The sequence below is a fragment of the Ursus maritimus genome, unplaced genomic scaffold (assembly GCF_017311325.1).
Source record: "Ursus maritimus isolate PB19 unplaced genomic scaffold, ASM1731132v1 scaffold_6, whole genome shotgun sequence".
NCBI classification, from domain to species: domain Eukaryota; kingdom Metazoa; phylum Chordata; class Mammalia; order Carnivora; family Ursidae; genus Ursus; species Ursus maritimus.
In genome coordinates this window covers 9,533,250-9,550,433 of record NW_024426774.1, presented here as the reverse complement: position 1 = coordinate 9,550,433, position 17,184 = coordinate 9,533,250, and positions in this window count along the sequence as shown.

Sequence of the window (17,184 nt, the reverse complement as noted above, 5' to 3'; positions counted from 1 at the left end):
AGGTAACTGTGTAAATAGTCTTATTTTACCAACAGAACAAGAATTGGGCATCTGAGTGGTTAACAGTGTTCCTGGGGGACCAGCTGCGTAAAAGATGGATGAGGGGCCGTGCCTCCCACACCAGTCTCACAAGGCGACGGTGACATTCGAAGCCCCTGGATGAGCTGTCGTTGGCCTGATCCGGGCTCCGGAGACCCAGCCTTGCGAGCAAATTCGCCCAAGGCCGCAGTGCCTGCTGGAGGTCAGTCATCACTGACATTCAGTGAAATGAATGACTTTTCAAGCTGAGATTGCCTGGGAAATCTCAGTGCTCTTTGGTGGCCAACAAAAATTAATCTGTCTTATATGTATTTGGTATTTTATTTTAGTTTATTCCTTACTGTAATCTATGAAATATGCTTTGGTCCCGTGTGGCCCAGTCCTACCCAGACAAAGTGATCAGGTGAGAATCTTGCAGTGAATTGTCAAGATACATTTATCCAACAAGTATACCAACCGCGATGTTACCTGTTTTTAACGCAGGGCACTCTGGTCCCTTAGACTCCCTTCGTTGCCATGGTAACCACTCTGTTAATTCATCCTCCCTGTTAAATGGAGCTTTAATTAGCATTCAATTTCAGTCTTTCTGCTAGCCATGAGGCTTCAGTCTGGGGTTTCATAGCCAGCCATTCCTCTGCTTACAATTTTCCTGATTCTTTTTTTTTTTTTAAAACAGATCAGCAGTTTTTGTGCTGTTAATGGCTAACTTTCACTATAATATATCTAAAAGTACAGTATGATATAGTATTTCTTTTTGCTTTTCACTGTGAAAGAAAAACACAGTTTGTGTTTATATAGAGTAAATCAGGGTCCTCTTCCTGCCCCACTTGCCTCCAAAGTAGTTTGGAGCGTCCCTGATTGTTTTGACGCATTTCCTACAACCTGAGAGGCAGATACAGCTCTCTTGCTCTCTGTCTCTGGCGCTCTCTCTGGCGCTCTCTCTAGTATAAACCCCTGAATCTTTTGTACATTTTTAAATAAAACACAGCTCCTTTATTTTGCCTAAGGGTTTCTACTGAAAGCCTCTTGCTTATCCAGAGATCAGTACTTCTCCTTGGCAGGCGGTCACTCAGAGTCTGATTGGAAGTCCATGTTGAATGAGATTGACCACTTAATTGAAGAACACATCTTTGATGTACAAGATTTTCCTCTACTAGAGGCTGAATGTCTCCTTAAATAATTCCATAAAGATTTCAAAATAATAAAATGAAAAGTGCACTAATTGCTCTATGCTAATAGTTGTGTTGATATAATTCTGTGGGTTTGACAAAGTGAAGAGATTCCTTTGGGAGCACGATGGTGGACCTGGTCTAGGCATGAGGCATTGCTACACTTCCCAGTTTATTTCAGATTGTCAGTAGTTATAGGAAGCGGCTTGTTCTCAACAAAAATGTTAGCCTCCTTCTCCAGAATGAGAGACTGGGATGTTTTTCTTAGAGTGGATCGGAAACGGCCAATGTTGGTCTTAGGAACTGATCAGCAGTACCAGGATCAGTTCAAGTATGAGATCGTCAGCCTGTGACAGAGAGTCTCTCCCCAGACGATGAGTGGCACGACTCCATTGAAGGACTGCTTGTGTCTTTGTAAACTACGAGCCCCTATTGTGAAGTGACCGCCTTCCTGAGATCTCTGCGCTGTGTGGTCGCGCTGACGGGTTAGCCTGTGTGCGACAGCTGGCATACTGTTAATTCAATGCTCATAGTTATTAATGACCTAAATTATTACAAACATAAAAATAAATATGCCTCCAGAAAGGTATTTTTAAAAATTCTTTACATTTTTATCAAAGTTCTAACCACCCAAAGTGTTCAGCTGTGTTCCCTTCAATCCCGCTGAGGGAATAGCCCGTCTTGTTGGGAAATGGATACCTTTTGCCATAACTTAGTAACAAATAGTTACTATAATTTATTGGGATTTTTTTTAAAGATTTTATTTATTTATTTGACAGAGATAGAGACAGCCAGCGAGAGAGGGAACGCAGCAGGGGGAGTGGGAGAGGAAGAAGCAGGCTCCCAGCGGAGGAGCCTGATGTGGGACTCGATCCCATAACACCGGATCACGCCCTGAGCCGAAGGCAGACGCTCAACGACTGCGCCACCCAGGCGCCCCGGGGTGATCTTTTCTTAGCTTTCCCTAACGCACATGTAACATTATGGCTGGTGGCTGGCTGTTTGATGATGCATTTCTGGCTGTGGATATGGATGAAATTCTTCTAGAGAATGAGGCTCCTCGTAAGAAAGCAGTGACCGAGGTGTTGACTGTGTTTCAATGGTACGAACTGGTTCATGATCTCTGCAAAGTGGGGAAGATTGAACTGGGGGTAACTGTAGATCCCTACGGCAGATCTTTGCTGCTTGTTGTTGTGAGGCACCTGGGACACCTCTGTCTGCGTCCTGTGTCTCAGCAAGACCCCGATGACCCACACGGGGGGGCAGGTGAGACACTTCTGCTCACAGGCCCAGCCTCCCAGATGGCCACGTGGCTGGTGTCAGCGTCACCTTCGAGAGGAGCCGCGCGACTGCCTTTGGCGCAGCTTAGAGTCCGAGCCGGCTGTCGGAGACGCGTCTACGGTCTTGTACGCTTTGATCAGTCACTTCTCTGCTCCGACTAATTACGGTGATTCTCTTGTTTGTGAACGGGAACAAAGAATGGTATCTTTTAATGTAAAACGGTTAACAAGTATTCATAGAGTACCTTTTACACAGAACATTGGAACTTTTTAAAATGTGCTCTGACAACCATTAGTGTCAGATAAATTGGCAGTTTTTAAATGCAGATTTCTAGGCCTGCGCAGAACTGCTGAATCAGTGTCTGGGTACAGCCCAGCTCTTTATTTTTCAAACAAGCAGGTCAGGTGATTCCTGTGTAAACTAAAAATGATGTGAAAGAGGAAGAGGTCGCGTTCTTATCAACAGTGAATTCAAACATATATATTCTTCCTTGCTGGATAGACAGGTCTTCAAATCTACACCTCTATATCTCTATCTAGAGAGAATGAAAGAATAAGACAAGAGAGAGTTATTTTTATACTAATAATACCATTTAGAGAAACAAATGGTGTGGCTTTGGTTTAAGATGGCCAGGTGAACCCATGTATTTATCTTCTCTCCTTGTTGGTTTCCCCTGAAATGGTAGTTGAGGTTACACTTAGAATGACCCTCCAGTCGCAGAGAGCATGGTGTTTGGTCAGATGCCTGGGAGGCCCACGGCGGTGTGGCCACAGGGGTTATACCGTGTGGGTGACCTGAGGCCCTAGAGAGACACCAGCTTGTCCAGGCAGGTACCAGGGATGGAAGAGGCAGGAGTGGGCAGCGGGCTTGGACAGGGGACCGACTGAAGTTCTGAGCAGACAGGTTGCCCTTCACCTTCTCCTGCCTCGTCCAGTCTGCACGGTTCCTGTGCGGAAAGGCCCGGTGGTTCTTCTGTCAGGGAAAGTGGTGAAGCATGTGGGACAACAAGAGCAGCGACAGTGGGTGTCAGCTCCATCCTGACGTCTACCTCATTTTGGCGGGTAAGTCACTGCCTTCATCTGACAACCCTGAACAGAGGACAAAGCTGCCCGTGGCCAGGGCACCTGGGCTTCCACGAGGCCAGTCTGGCCCTGTGACTGAAGCAGGAGGTGTACCTCGACTCCGAGAATGAATACAAAGTGTTGCAGCTGGACGATGATTGTGTGGGTCTGGGTATAACAAGTGCAAGGACCTCAGGTTCCCTGGCCCGGTTAGGGGCTGAACCCCACTGTTGTTCCACAGCCCCAAACACTCACGGGTGTGGGCTGCATACCAGCAGCTGCTCGAAGCTAGAGACAGACGAACATCTACTGAGTGCCCTGTTCGGGGGGCTGGAAAAACAGCACTGAGTCAATGGAGCTGGCATGCTAGGGAGGGGAGAATGGTGATAAACAGGTAAATGAAATCATGTGTCGGATGACGAAATGCTGTGAGCACAGAAACGGAGGGGTGTGTGCAATTTGAGGGGGTCACGGGGTCTCCCTTACAGCTCCATGCGATAAGTGTTACGATTATGCCCGCTTAGAGACACGGAGATCCTGTCTGGGAGCGTTAATGATGTCCCCCGTGCTGCCTTAAGCAGCCAGTGGCAGAACTGAAATGCCCCCCCACCCCCCCGTGAGTCTAAGAGGAGCTTTAGCGCTTGAGAAAACGGAATGACCCCCTTGGCAGTGACTTTGTCCAGGAAGATGTCACAGAAGCAGATGGGACACATGGTCGTGCTGTGTCGCCCTGGGTCTGAAAGTGAGTGTTTGTGTGAAGACGATCTGCGCTCAGTCAGCTCGTGGACGTCTCATGGCTCCAGCCTCCACACCATCAGCTGCGTCCCTTTTCTGACCAGAGGACAACACAGATCTTTTGTGCTTGTAAAACATCTGGAATTGAGTTCAGATGGAAAAAACATACGCGTAGGCCATATTTGTCAGCCAGTTGGCTGTTTGAGACAGTGCTCGTCCTAGGAGAGTTCTTACTGAAAGTAGCCTTTCGTGCAGTTCAAAAATAGCTGACGATCCCCCACTTAAATGAGTCCAGAGCGAACAGAAACGTTACAAAGTGCCGCTGAGGCCCAGGGTCGGGAGGAGCAAGACAGCGTGCTTTTGTTCATCTGGGCAGGAGCCCCGAGTGACCCCTACCTCCTCGGTCGCCAGGTTCAGGTGAGCAAGCCTTCTGGCTGTGATTGCCCTGGGCCGTAGCCGGCTGGACCCTGCGTCTCCCTCATCACCTCCGCTCCCCCTGAGCGTGTCCAGAGGTGTGGTCTGCTGCCTGGAGAGGGCACAGGTATTCCCAGCTTTCGTGGCACGTTTCTGTTCCCCAGACTGAAAACACATCGAGGGGCTAGTCTGCAGCTGGGACCCTGGCCTGGCTGGAGCAGGGTGCCCTGGCCCCTTCCTGCCCACGCAGAGGCCTCTCTGGTGCCTGGGCTGCTCCTGCTGCCCCAGATGTCACTTTGGTTTCAGTGTTCAGCTTTTATTCCTAAGTGCATTTGCTTAACATTTGTTTGATTTTTCCCCTTGTGCTTTATGGAAAGGATGTCTTTGAACTGAGGGGAGGAGAAAGAGGACAAATAGTAATTTTTGCACATAAAACTAAGGTCGTGCAATGCCCTCCGTAGTGAGCCTTATTGTAAGTTTTTGCCCCAAGTAACTCGTGGCAGAAAATGATGCCCTTCCATTCCTGTTGGACTCACTGAGGAGTAGGAAGGTCGCCCCCCACCCCCCCGGCCAATAAGCCCCGAGGAGCGGGGCGAGCCTTTGGGGTGTGCTGGGGGCGTGTCGAAAACATCAGAGCCCCTCTCTGTACCTGTTTCTGGCCATCACCCCTCACCTGCAGGCGTATGTGGGCTACAAAGGACGAGTGTTTCGGCTCAGCCCCGCTTAGGTTTACCTTCACGTAAGTGCCCACAGCTTGGGGTTGCTTGGTGACAGCTTGGGGTTGCTTGGTGGCAGCATGGGGTGAGAGCTGCCGGTTTTCGCTCTAGACTGTGAGTGCGTGAAGCGCAAGAATGAATCTGTTTTGTTTTCTAGAGACTACTCCATGTTCAGCTGAATATTTGAACATAGGAGACGCTCCATAAATGTTTCTGAGCGATTGAATCAATCAATACCTTTCCTCAGTTTAACCATCAAGAGTGAAAATTTTCTGACTTCTAATTCTTTTCAAATCGAAACCACTTACGTAGGTGATACTGGAAGTGCTACCCTGATTTAGGAAGAGGCTATTTAAGTAGCGTCTTGATGGCTATCACAGAAAGGTTCTGCAAACTGGCCTAATTAACCAAAATGACAGTTGCATTTGAAGACGAAGGTTCTCTTTGGGACTACGAGCAGGTGCTTTTCCAAAAGATACCATATGCCCCGATTTTTGTACTTGTCCCGGGACCAGACCACACACCTGCACCAACACTGAGTGAGCACTGAGCGTCTAGATCACGGCTGGTGCTGTCGCTGTTGCCTAGTAGAGTTCAAACAGGTGTGTGGCTCATCGCCGGACAGGTATTCATAGAGTGGGAATGGTCAGTGCTCCAGGAACAGGTTCCTTCACCACCCACCCTAGTCTGAGAGTATCGTAGGGAACTTAAATCCAGATTGGCTGAGGAAAGCCTGGATGTTTTTTGTTTTTGTTTTGGGGGGGGAGGGGGAGAGAGAGAATCTCAAGCGGAGTCCATGCCCAGCGCAGAGCCAGAGAATGGGCTTCATCCCACAACCCTGAGATCACGACCTGAGCCGAAATCAAGAGTTGGACATGTAACCGACTGAGCCGCCCAGGTCCCCAAGTCCTGGATGTTCTCAAACCACCCATCTCGGGTCTGAAAGGATTAAAAGAATAGTGAGCAGTGGATGCGTTCAGCTGAGCACATCTCTTAAGCGTTGTGGGATGGCGCCTGGGCGTGAAGGGAGAGACAAGGTCCACGTTTTCAGAGCTGGCTTGTCTCCGGCGTGGGCAGCCGCGGGGCCAGGGGTCGCCACGCTCAAGCCCAGGTGTGGGTCCCAGGGCCACTAATTAGCTTCCGACCCTGACGAGCGGCTTGCCCTCTTTGGCCTCTGTGCCTCTATGGTGAAATAAGAAAATGAAATTGGAGCATCTCTTAGGACCCGTTCAACGGTGCAATCTGATGACTCACCACTCAAGTAAATGGCATTTTTCACTTTTCAACGAAATGACCTTCTGTTGTAGTCAGACCTGTCACCCACACAAGAGGCGAGGGTTCGAGGCTTTCGTTTGATTGACCCCTTTCCTGTGATGGAGCAGAAGCGGGGCTGCTGCTATCAGCCCTGCTAGCGGCAGGTCTATAGGGGCCCCGTGGCCAGGGGGCAGTTCGGACGGTGAGATCTGGACTCCGCCTGTCCGGTGGGGCCGCTCAGGCCTGGGTGTGCACGTGACAAGGTGGGAAGGGCCTGCGGCCTGTGCATGGGTGCTGGGGCCGCGCCGGAGCAGGCAGGGCCACACGCAGCTTCCCGCCGCACCTCGGCTCGGCCTCCGTCACGGGTTGTGCTGAGAGCCGCCCTGCAGAATGTTTACTGAGTCAGAGGCCACAGCGAACCGTGTCGCATCAGGACCTTAACCCGGGTCAGTGCAGGGGAACTTGTCTCTGTCATTCTGGCAAAATGTTTTCTTATCTTTATGAAAAAAATTCTTTTTGGCTTTTTATCCTCCAAGATTCAAGTTTCGTATTGCATTGCAACTTGTCATGGCTGCAAAAGTGATAATCTGGGGAGAAAAGGCTAAGAGATCTAAGTTTTATATTGTTTTCAGAGAAGACTTCAGAGCCTGCTGTTGGCCACGAAGAGAAGCCTCTTCTGGGAGCAGGTGTAATGGACCAGGAGCCCCCGCCTCTCCCAGCCGCAGGGTCGTCTTAGGCACACTCCCCAGTTTGCCAGCCCCGGGGGAAATCAGTGCGGAGGCATGCCGCCGATAGGAAGGGTGGGGTGACCCTGTGTCTGGTAGCCCTTAGATGTCCATGTTGAACCAATGCTGATTAGAGGACTCTTGTGTCATCAAGCCTCCTGTTCATAATAGAAGTCATTGTTTTGTTGTGTTCATGCACATGGACCAGGGCCTTTCTTTCATTGGCACCAAAATGGGAGGATAAAGTCCTTAGCCACCAAATTCAAAATTCAAAAAGGAATTTGAGCTATTCATCAAGAAAGATATTTTCAGCCTCCATTCATCTTGCTTGTTCATTTTCTTTACTCATCTGATACCCAAATAAAGGCAAAATTCCACCATCAGTTCTGCGTGGAGGGCCACTGGCCACTTGCTCGGCATCTGGCCAAATTACTTATGCATCGCCGCTACTAGAATTTTTCATCTTCCCCATGGTGGCTTAGTAAGTGACAGAAAAAGCACAGGATATAAACAGCCTCTCTGTGTTTGCAGGGAGGTTGGAGAAAGGCCAGCCCCCCCGCCCCCATGCCCCCGACACAGCGTCTCTTGATTTGACCCAGCATAATTCAGGCTCTTCATACTTACTCCCCTTTTGGACACATGCAATCAATACAGAGCGAGCTAGTTATGAAAGCGTGATTAAAGCCTGCGATTTTGTTTTAGATCGGACTTAGACTGTTCTCCAGGGACGCCGAGCGTCTAACCAAAGGCAGGCGAGGTCGCCCACTCCGTCTTGTTCAGAAATTCTCCACCTCGAAGTGAAGGAGAGGTCTCAGAGTCTGGAAATGTTTAAATTTCTAAAAAGTAGAATCCAGGTGGGAAACCCTGATGCCCGTTGTTCAGGCCAGGGCGTAGTGCTGAGGGTGCGGCTGGAGTCGGGGACCTAAAGCAGACGAACAGGTGGTTGTGGGACACAGGGCTGCTTTGGGGACGTGGGGTGGGTGCCTGTGGGTGCAGGTGGTGAGGGGTTCTTACCACACCATGTGGTGTCTTGTGAATTCCATACCACAGGAATTTTTTAAAAGTTTGATTCATTTTTTTAAATAAAAGTAAGAAAAAGGGATCTACAGACTCTTGAGTAATAGGAATCCCCCTTTTCTATAAACTTGGGCAACTTTCTCTTCTGCCATTTGCAGAAAATGGAAAAGAAAGACACAGAAGTAGGACTTGATTGTTTCCATCTCCTGTTCCTCTGCTCAGATGTCCTTTGTCCTATGGGTCTGGGGGTCATGTGTATCTGATTCTAGGGCAAGCAGACATCTTTGGACTTGATTCAGTGACACGAATGACTGTGCCCTGTCCCCCTTCATTCATCCCTGGCTGTTTTCCCTGGTGGGTTTCACACTGGGACTTGTGCTTGGCTGTCAGGAACCACGTTAGCCTCCTGCGGACCCTGTCTGCAGTGCGAAGTGGGTCCCATCTGCTTGTCTATAGGTTCCAACTGCCGAAGGCTGATCACTTAGGATTATTTTTGGACACACCTTTCTCAAAAGTAAGTCTGGTGTGAAATTGCCATGTTTAAAATGTCAGAATCCGCCAGCTTTCCCTCCTTCCCTTCCCATGTGGTCCCAGTAGGACTTGACCAGTGGATATAGTTAGACTCTCCAGCTACAGACGAGGTGAGACCCAGCCACCGAGAGCCTTGAACAGGTGGCCCCTCCTGTTGAAGTTTGGGTCAGGAACCCCCCACGGTGCTGAGAAAGGCTAGAACAGAGGGTCTGGAAGAGCAAAGCTCTGAACCTCTTCCGTATGCTGGGGATAGTCTCTCCATGTCTGTCTGACAGCGAATTTCCGAAGGTGTGTCTTCACTCCACGGAGCTAACACAGGGAACCCAGCAGTGCACACAGCAGCTCTCAGCCTCTGTGGATGCAATCCAATCTCACCAAGCTTGTGCTTGGCGCTGGGCTTGGGGACCCCGTAGGGGCTGAAGGATTCACCGCAGGGACGCAGCTTCTGGAGCCCACAGGACCCGTGTACACCTGGGATCACCCGTCGCTGAAGCTTTAGGTGAGGGATATCATACTTTCAGTAGAACATCTTACATTCATATGCAATTTTTATTATTTATTTATTTATTTAAAGATTTTATTTATTTATAACACAGGCAGGGGGAGTGGGAGAGGAAGAAGCAGGCCCCCAGCGGAGGAGCCCGATGCGGGGCTCGATCCCAGAATGCCGGGATCACGCCCTGAGCCGAAGGCAGACACTTAACGACTGGGCCACCCAGGCGCCCCTTTATGCAATTTTTAAACAGATAAAGTAAAAGATGTTTTATAGAAGCTTCACTCAAGTAATACACGCAAACACTGACACCATCTCCAAAGGAGAGTGTGTTCTCCCTCATGTGCAGGACGTTGGACCTCCTTCTGTGTGGTCGTAGTATGACCTGGTTTGTCCGTGATCACAGAGAGGCATGCTGGAAAGTCCTAGCTTTGCTGCTAATGAACAACATGGTCAAGTCTCTCGTCCTCTGCAGTTCCTGACCTCTACCTGTGTGAGTTGGAAATGTGCGTATGTGTCCCGGCCCCAGGAAAGTCGAGAGAAAAAGGCAGCTGTCATATGGGGGCTCACTTCTCTCCCTATTCATTTCTGAGAGTTTTATGTCTCCAGGTCAAAGAGGCCACGACCATCAAGGTGTGAAGGGCATGCCCACTGGGGACAGAGGAGGGGGCGAGGACGGGGATGCCAAGGTGAGGGTGTGGCGTCAGTGTCCTAGAGGAGCCTGGCCAGGAGTCTGGACATGGGACCTTGAGCGAGTTTTAAAGCCCTGCTTTCCTCATTATAAAACAGGAATGACACCCCCTAACACATAGGGTCATGTGAGCATGTGCCATCTCATAAAGGAAACATGATTTACACAGGGTCTGATAGAGGAGGGCAATTAGTGGTGATTTATCCCCTTTTTCAACATTACTCAGAGTGGTGTTTCTCAGTAAGGCAAAAAACTGCTTCAAAAAAATTTAAAAATATATGAAGCATCTAAAATAGTATTAATTTTTAGATATTAAGATAGATTAAGTTTGGATTTGAAATGAGATTAGTATACAAGGTGCCCCTTTAAAAGGAGGAAGCGCTTGCAGCACACCGTGGTTCCGGGCAGGAGCGGCCGGGCAGCTGCACACTGGGCGACACATCAGCCTATCTGGGGGGAGGTACTAGCCCGTTTGAGCATTGGCTGCTCTCAGCACCATCTTAGAAGGCTGAACCGGTCCATACAGAGTTGTGGCTGATCCAGAATGCTCTGGGTCCTGAGCCACAGCGTAGGAAAGAAGGACTTCGCATCCGATGTTTGATTTTTGGATCCCAAGAAGCAAAGAAGAAAGAGTAACATGTTGCTACTTTGGGATATGGGGGCAAAGGATGAGACTCTCAAGATGGAGGGAATTGCCTTAGGAGCCTGTTCCGAAGGGGATTATCAGCCCTGGGAAGATGTGTCTCTGGCTGTGGGACCACAAAGAATCAGCTTGATGTGTTATGGAAGAGAGCATTCGGCTTATCTCCACTGGGCCAAGCCTGCCAGTCACCTGGCACTTCCACTGGCCCCCAGGGGAAGCACTCAGAGTTCCCCACATTGGACACTTCATCGGGTCCCCTGATGCTTTTTCACTGGCCACCGTGGGCCTTTGCTTTTTCAGATCACAGCACCAGGGGCCTCGAGGGCTGATTCCATGAGTTTCAGCCAGAATTCTCAGGCTCTTTTCAACAAATGGTCAGTGCTTCATGGAAGGACCTCTGAGGCAGTTTCTCGGTTGAGTGTCCCGGTGACAGTGAAGCTTCAGTCATGAAGCTACACTGAATTGTTTGGATGGAAAAGGCGGTCAGACCTCTGTCTTACCACAGGGTACCAGGCACCGGTTCCTCCCAGGCTCCTCCCAGGCCCCAAGGCAGGGTATGAGCAACAGCATTTGAGAAGAGAAACCTTTAGAGCGATAAGGGAACCTTAGAACCTCTAGTCTGTTCATTTTGAACTAGGGTTTTTTTTGGAGGCCTAGGGATATTCAGAGTTTCTGGTGGGGTAGGAGCAGACTGGCCTGACCTTCAGAGCTCCACGTGCTGGTGCGATTCTGGGCTAGCGCAGTGTGCTGTTTCTGGTCTTGAACCAGGAGTGTGGTGCTGGTATGAAGAAGCCACCTACCTTGAAAACTGTGGGGATTTGTGTGAAGGATGAAGTGTTTGTGTTTCTATCCTCTGCATTTTCCAGAGTCCACATTTGTCTGTCACCTGCCATTCCCTAGATCTTAAAAGGAAATGGAGGAAGAGAGAGGTGCTCGGAGAAGGGTGAGCCGTGTAGTGAGGGAGTGGGAGACAGCACGCGGGAATCCTGACAGCTCAGCTGAGAGGACAGTGGGAAACTCTTTCGCTTTAAATTAAACTTTTGTTTTCTTTGTGGTATTAGTTGTTGCCTAACCATGAGTTCTCACGCTCTCCCAGAGTTCTGCAATTTGGCCTTTTGTTCCTAGCACAAGACTCTAAAAATGGTGTAAACTGACTCTACTTGTCTAAGGGAAATTGGGACTACCTTCAGTCCTTGTGTGCATGTCTCCAGACTTTCCAGGGCTACATAAATAATTAGAACCTTCAGAACAGAATCTATGAAGGTAAATATGAAAAACAATCTTGGGTTGCTAACTGTGGCTTAAGTCCTAGAGTTCCATGGTTGTGCCCAACAGCTCTCATGAGTAGGAGATGGATGGGGCGTGAGTTCTTCCTAGAGCCAAGCTGGCTGGCAGAGGTTGCTCATAGGCCTCTGTCAACTCCTCCACCTCTGTCTTGCGACACACAACTCAATGTTTCCAGATGTTCTGAGTTTCATGGTTTATGGATTCAGGACCTAGAAGCCAGAAATCTTATTTTCCACACCCTTGGGATGCCTCCTGCTGAACTGGAACTTGGAGTTTCTAACTATGTCAGGTCCAAGACAACAATTCTACTGCTCAGGTAAGAGTGACAATGGCATGTATGGCCCATCTTGGCTCTGTCTACCCTGATGTTGTTTTAGAAGGTCCTGTGAACACACTGTTGAACTGGTAAGTTTTGAACTCTCATGACTCAAAAGACAAACCATATCTGTTTGTTTTTGTTCAATTTTCCAAGTTTTATATAGAGTTCCCATAAATAAAACATTGTGCTTTGAGAATGTGAGGGCATGAAAACAGAGTTTAGCCAAAAACAGTACCTAATATTCTAGTCTCCTGGGTTGTTTCTTAGGAACCCTGATTTTTATATTAGAAAATAATTTAAGGCTCCAAAAGGTTACCAAATTTAATTTTTCATTTCTTTTTTATTTATACATGAAGTGTTAAAAATATTTATGTATAAATTCTTCTTGTTCCATATAGTAATAAGTAAGGGCATGGGAACTCCTACAGGTATCAGTAACATGACCACAATTTAGTGCCCCCTTCACAGGCTGTGGCAAAGTTGGATCCATATCCTGACTCAGCTGTATGGTGGAAGTGAGCTTCAGGGTTAATTTTTTACATCAGTGATACATATTGATGATGGTGTGCCCATGAGATATATACAAAAACTTGTTATATTTAAGATATTTGTGGATTAATGACCAATAATGTTTTTGATGGGCCTCATTCTTTCCCTGGTATAATTTTATTCTCTGCTAAAGCAACCTCAGGACAACCATATTTAAATATACAGATTTTTCTATATATTTTGAGACTAATCAAGAAAAAGAATAAAAACAGAAAATATCAGAATGGAAGTGGGAATATCACTGAATTTTAATATAATTTAGAATGAGCATAAGGAAATATTATAAACAAAGTTATTCCAATAAATTTGATAACTTAGATGAAATGGACAGTCTTTGACAGAGCTTGCCAAAATTGACACAAAAATAAATATAAAATTTAAATATCTATATGTCTAATTTAAAATTTAAGCTTCTATATTGAAAATTATTTAAAAAAAGCCTTACCTCAAAGATAAATTTGATCCCAAATGATGAATTCTAGAATGATGAAAGAAATAATATTACAAAAATAGGAGATGAAGGAATACTTTCCCACTGATTTTATTCGCATAGCCCACACAGCCCTAATACAAAACACGATAAAATAAAAGGATAGTATAACATTGCTAAGTAAGATATATTCCAGAAATCCAAAGATTAATGTTTGAAAAATCCATCAGTATAAAACAACATATTAACAAAATAAAGAAAAAACCTATAAGATAATTTTAATAAATGCAGAAAAATATTTGACAAAATTAAACATTTATTTGTGATAGAAAAATTTTTAGCAAATGCAAACAAAAAAATAAAAAGGAACTTCTTCAGTCTGACAAAGGGCATCTATGAAAAACCTACAGATCACTTAATGGTAAAATATTGAAGGCTTTCCCCCTAAAATCATGAACAAGGCAAGGATAGTCTTTCTCATCACTTAAATTCAACATTGCATCAGAGTAGCTAGCCAGTGCAATCAAACAAGAAAAAGAAATAAGGCATATGAATTGGAAAAGAAGAAAGAAAACTGTCTTTATTTACACATGGAACAATTGTTTATGCAGATAATTCTAAGGGATATATGAAATAACTACTAGAAATAGTAAGTGAATTTAGCAAGGCCATAAAATACAAAGTAAATATAAAAATTAATTGTATTTATATTTCTATATACTAGCATCAAGCAAGTGGAAAATAAAACAAAACTTAATTTATAATAGAATTAAGATAGAATATAAAATATTCAGAAGCATATTTTATGAAAGTGGGAAAAAATTATTCAGGAAATTAACAAATATTTAAATAAATGGTGGGAAATACTACTGTCATTAATTTAGAGATTCATTTGTTAAGACTTCAAATACCCACAAACTGTTATTTAGATTCAACACACTCCAACCAAAATACCAATAGGCTGTTTTTATAAAAATTTACAAGTTAATCCTAAAATTTATATGGAAATACAAAGGACCTGGAAAGGCCCAAATACTTTTGATCATGAGGAAGAATGAAGAGGAGTTATCCTACCTAAATGCAAGACTTACTAAAAATCCACAGTAATAAAGACGGTGTGGTCTAGACAATTAGATCAGCGCAACAACAGGTAGATAGCTCAGAAATAGATACCCATGTAGATGATAAATTGATTTTTGACAAATTTCTAAAGAAACTAAATGGAGAAACGGTGTTTTTAAAAAATGGTGTTGTAACAACAGAATAAACAAATGGAAATAACCAATCACTTCTATCCCTACCTCTCACTACACATATAAATAAATTATGGTTCATATACCAAATAAAAAGTAAACTTATAAAGCTCTTTGAAGAAAACATGGGAGAATATTCTGCAAACTTCGTGTAGGCAAAGATTTCTTGAAGAGAAAAAAAACAAGCGCTAACCCAAAAAGAACAAATGGAAAATCAGACTGCATCGAAATTTTAAAATCTTTAAAAAGTATTATTAAGAAAATACAAAGGCAAGTCATAGAATGGGAGAAGATATTCATAATACATATATCTGACCGAAGACTTATAAACAATATATAAACAACTCAGATGAATCAATAAAAAAGAGATAACCAAATAGGAATGATTCAATGACTCCTGCTGATGTTCTATAAAGAAGATATACATATACCAATAGAAACATGCAAAGGTGCTAAAAATGTTAGATATCAGGGAATGTAAGTTAATATCAGAATGTGACATTACAACTTGCTAAAATAAAAAATTTAGACACACCAAAGGTGGAGGTGGTTGTTGGGAAACAACCTAAACTTTCTATACATTGCCAAGGGAGGGAGAAATGGCTTGATCACTTTGGAAACTTTCGGCAGGTTCTTACAAGGTGAAAGTACACCTGCTGTATGACTCAGAGGTACCCCTCCGGTATTTACCCAGGATGTAGGAAAAGTCTGTCCACAAAAGTCTGGCTCAAGAATGTCTGTAGTAGCTTCTCTCATGACCCCAAAGGCTGTAAGCAATCGAAATACCCAGCAGTAGGAAACAGATTTTTAAACATTTGATGCAATCATACTAGAGCTGCCCTCAGCGACAAGAAAGGAGATGACAGTGATTCCCAGCGGCGGAGATACCCTAGAACGCTACGCCGGCTGAAGGACACACGCACAGGACAGAGTGTGTTGCTTTGCTCCCTTCACAAGGAAGGGGAAGAATGGACAATCGTGTTGATAGAAATGAGAAGCGTGGCTGCCTGGGGGGGTTGGTGTCCATCCCTGGTAGGAATGATACAACTTTCCGCGTGATAGAAATGTTCTGTATCTTGACTGGTGTGGTGGGTTGAAATGGTGGCCCCCAAAGATACCCAAGTCCCAATCTCTGGGCCTGTGTGTGTTATTTATATGGAAAGGAGACTGCAGATGAGATCAGGTTGGTGAACTTGAAATATGGAGACCGGTGTGGATCACTGCGTCCTACAAGCGTGGGCGGAGGGAGGTCTGAAGACAGAAGATAGCAGACGAGGTCCTGGAGGAAGAAGAGCGATGTGGTGCAGATGGGGACACCCTCCAGAAGCTGGAAAGGCAGGGAAATGGGCTCTGCCCCAGGGCCTCTGGAGGGAGCGAGGCCCTGCCCACACCTTGACTCTGGCCCCGTGAAGCTCGTTTTGGATTTCTGACGCCAGCCTGTGGGAAAATAAATGTGCCGAGGTGTAGCCACCGAGCCTGTGGTAACTTGTTGCAGCAGAATCAGGAAAGTACTGCACTGGCGTGTGGTTTGTGACTGTGTCGTCATCAAGATATCAAAATGCACCCCTAGCAAAACTGTGAAAACAGCACGACAGGCAGTGGTGGCCGGGGGTTGGGGGCAGTGAGAGGAACGACAGGTGGAGAGCAGAGCATTCTCAGGGCAGGAAACCACGCAGCATGAGCCAGTGTTGGGGACACACCACTCTGTGTTCGTGCACACCCACGGAAAGAACAACATCGAGGCCGAGCCGCAGTGGAAACACCAGACTCCGGGTGATGCTGATGTGTCTGCGTGGGTTCATCCTTGGTAACAAATGTGCCTCTTGGTGGGGGTGTTGACTGTGGGGGAGGCTGTGCATGGCAGGGGCGTGGGGCCAGGGAGAACCCTCGAGGCCTCCCTCCCGTTTCTGCTGTGAACCTAAAACTGCTCAAAACATAAAATCTTTTAAAAATGTGCCCTTACGATCTGTGAATTTGTGCGAAATTTACCTCGATTTAAAAACCCTCAAAAACAACAATAAAAAAAGAAAAAGGAATCTATTCCATGCTCAGACACAAAAATCTACGCACACACAAAATGGGAGTTCATATTTGATGTGCTCTTCCGGGGAGATTCAAATGTATTTTTTGTGTGATTCTTATTCTTTAGTAAAATAGTCCTCAACAGAGCCTGTCAAATATCTCAATCGTTCCTCTAAATTAATGCAACACAGACATTTTTCCAGACTCCTCTGAACTACTAGTTTTGATGTCACTTTCCATTAACTGGTGAACCTTCTGCCCCCAATAAGCTTGGGGGACACCTCTGTTCTGCCTCATCCCCTCTCCCACTGAACCTGCCCACTGCCCCTCCTTCGTTCCATTGTGGCCCAAGTCCACCACATCTCTATACTGAGAAGAAGCAGAGGAAGAATGAAAGCAAGGTCAAGGAAGAGAGACTGCATACCGGGGGAAGGGCAGTTCCCTTCAGTGAGAGGGACACAAGGGAAGGACTGAGGAAGACAGGGGTGCATAGAGGCATACAGGGTTGCCTGGAGAAGGACAGAGGTGCGTAGAGGTGCACAGGGTTGCCTGGAG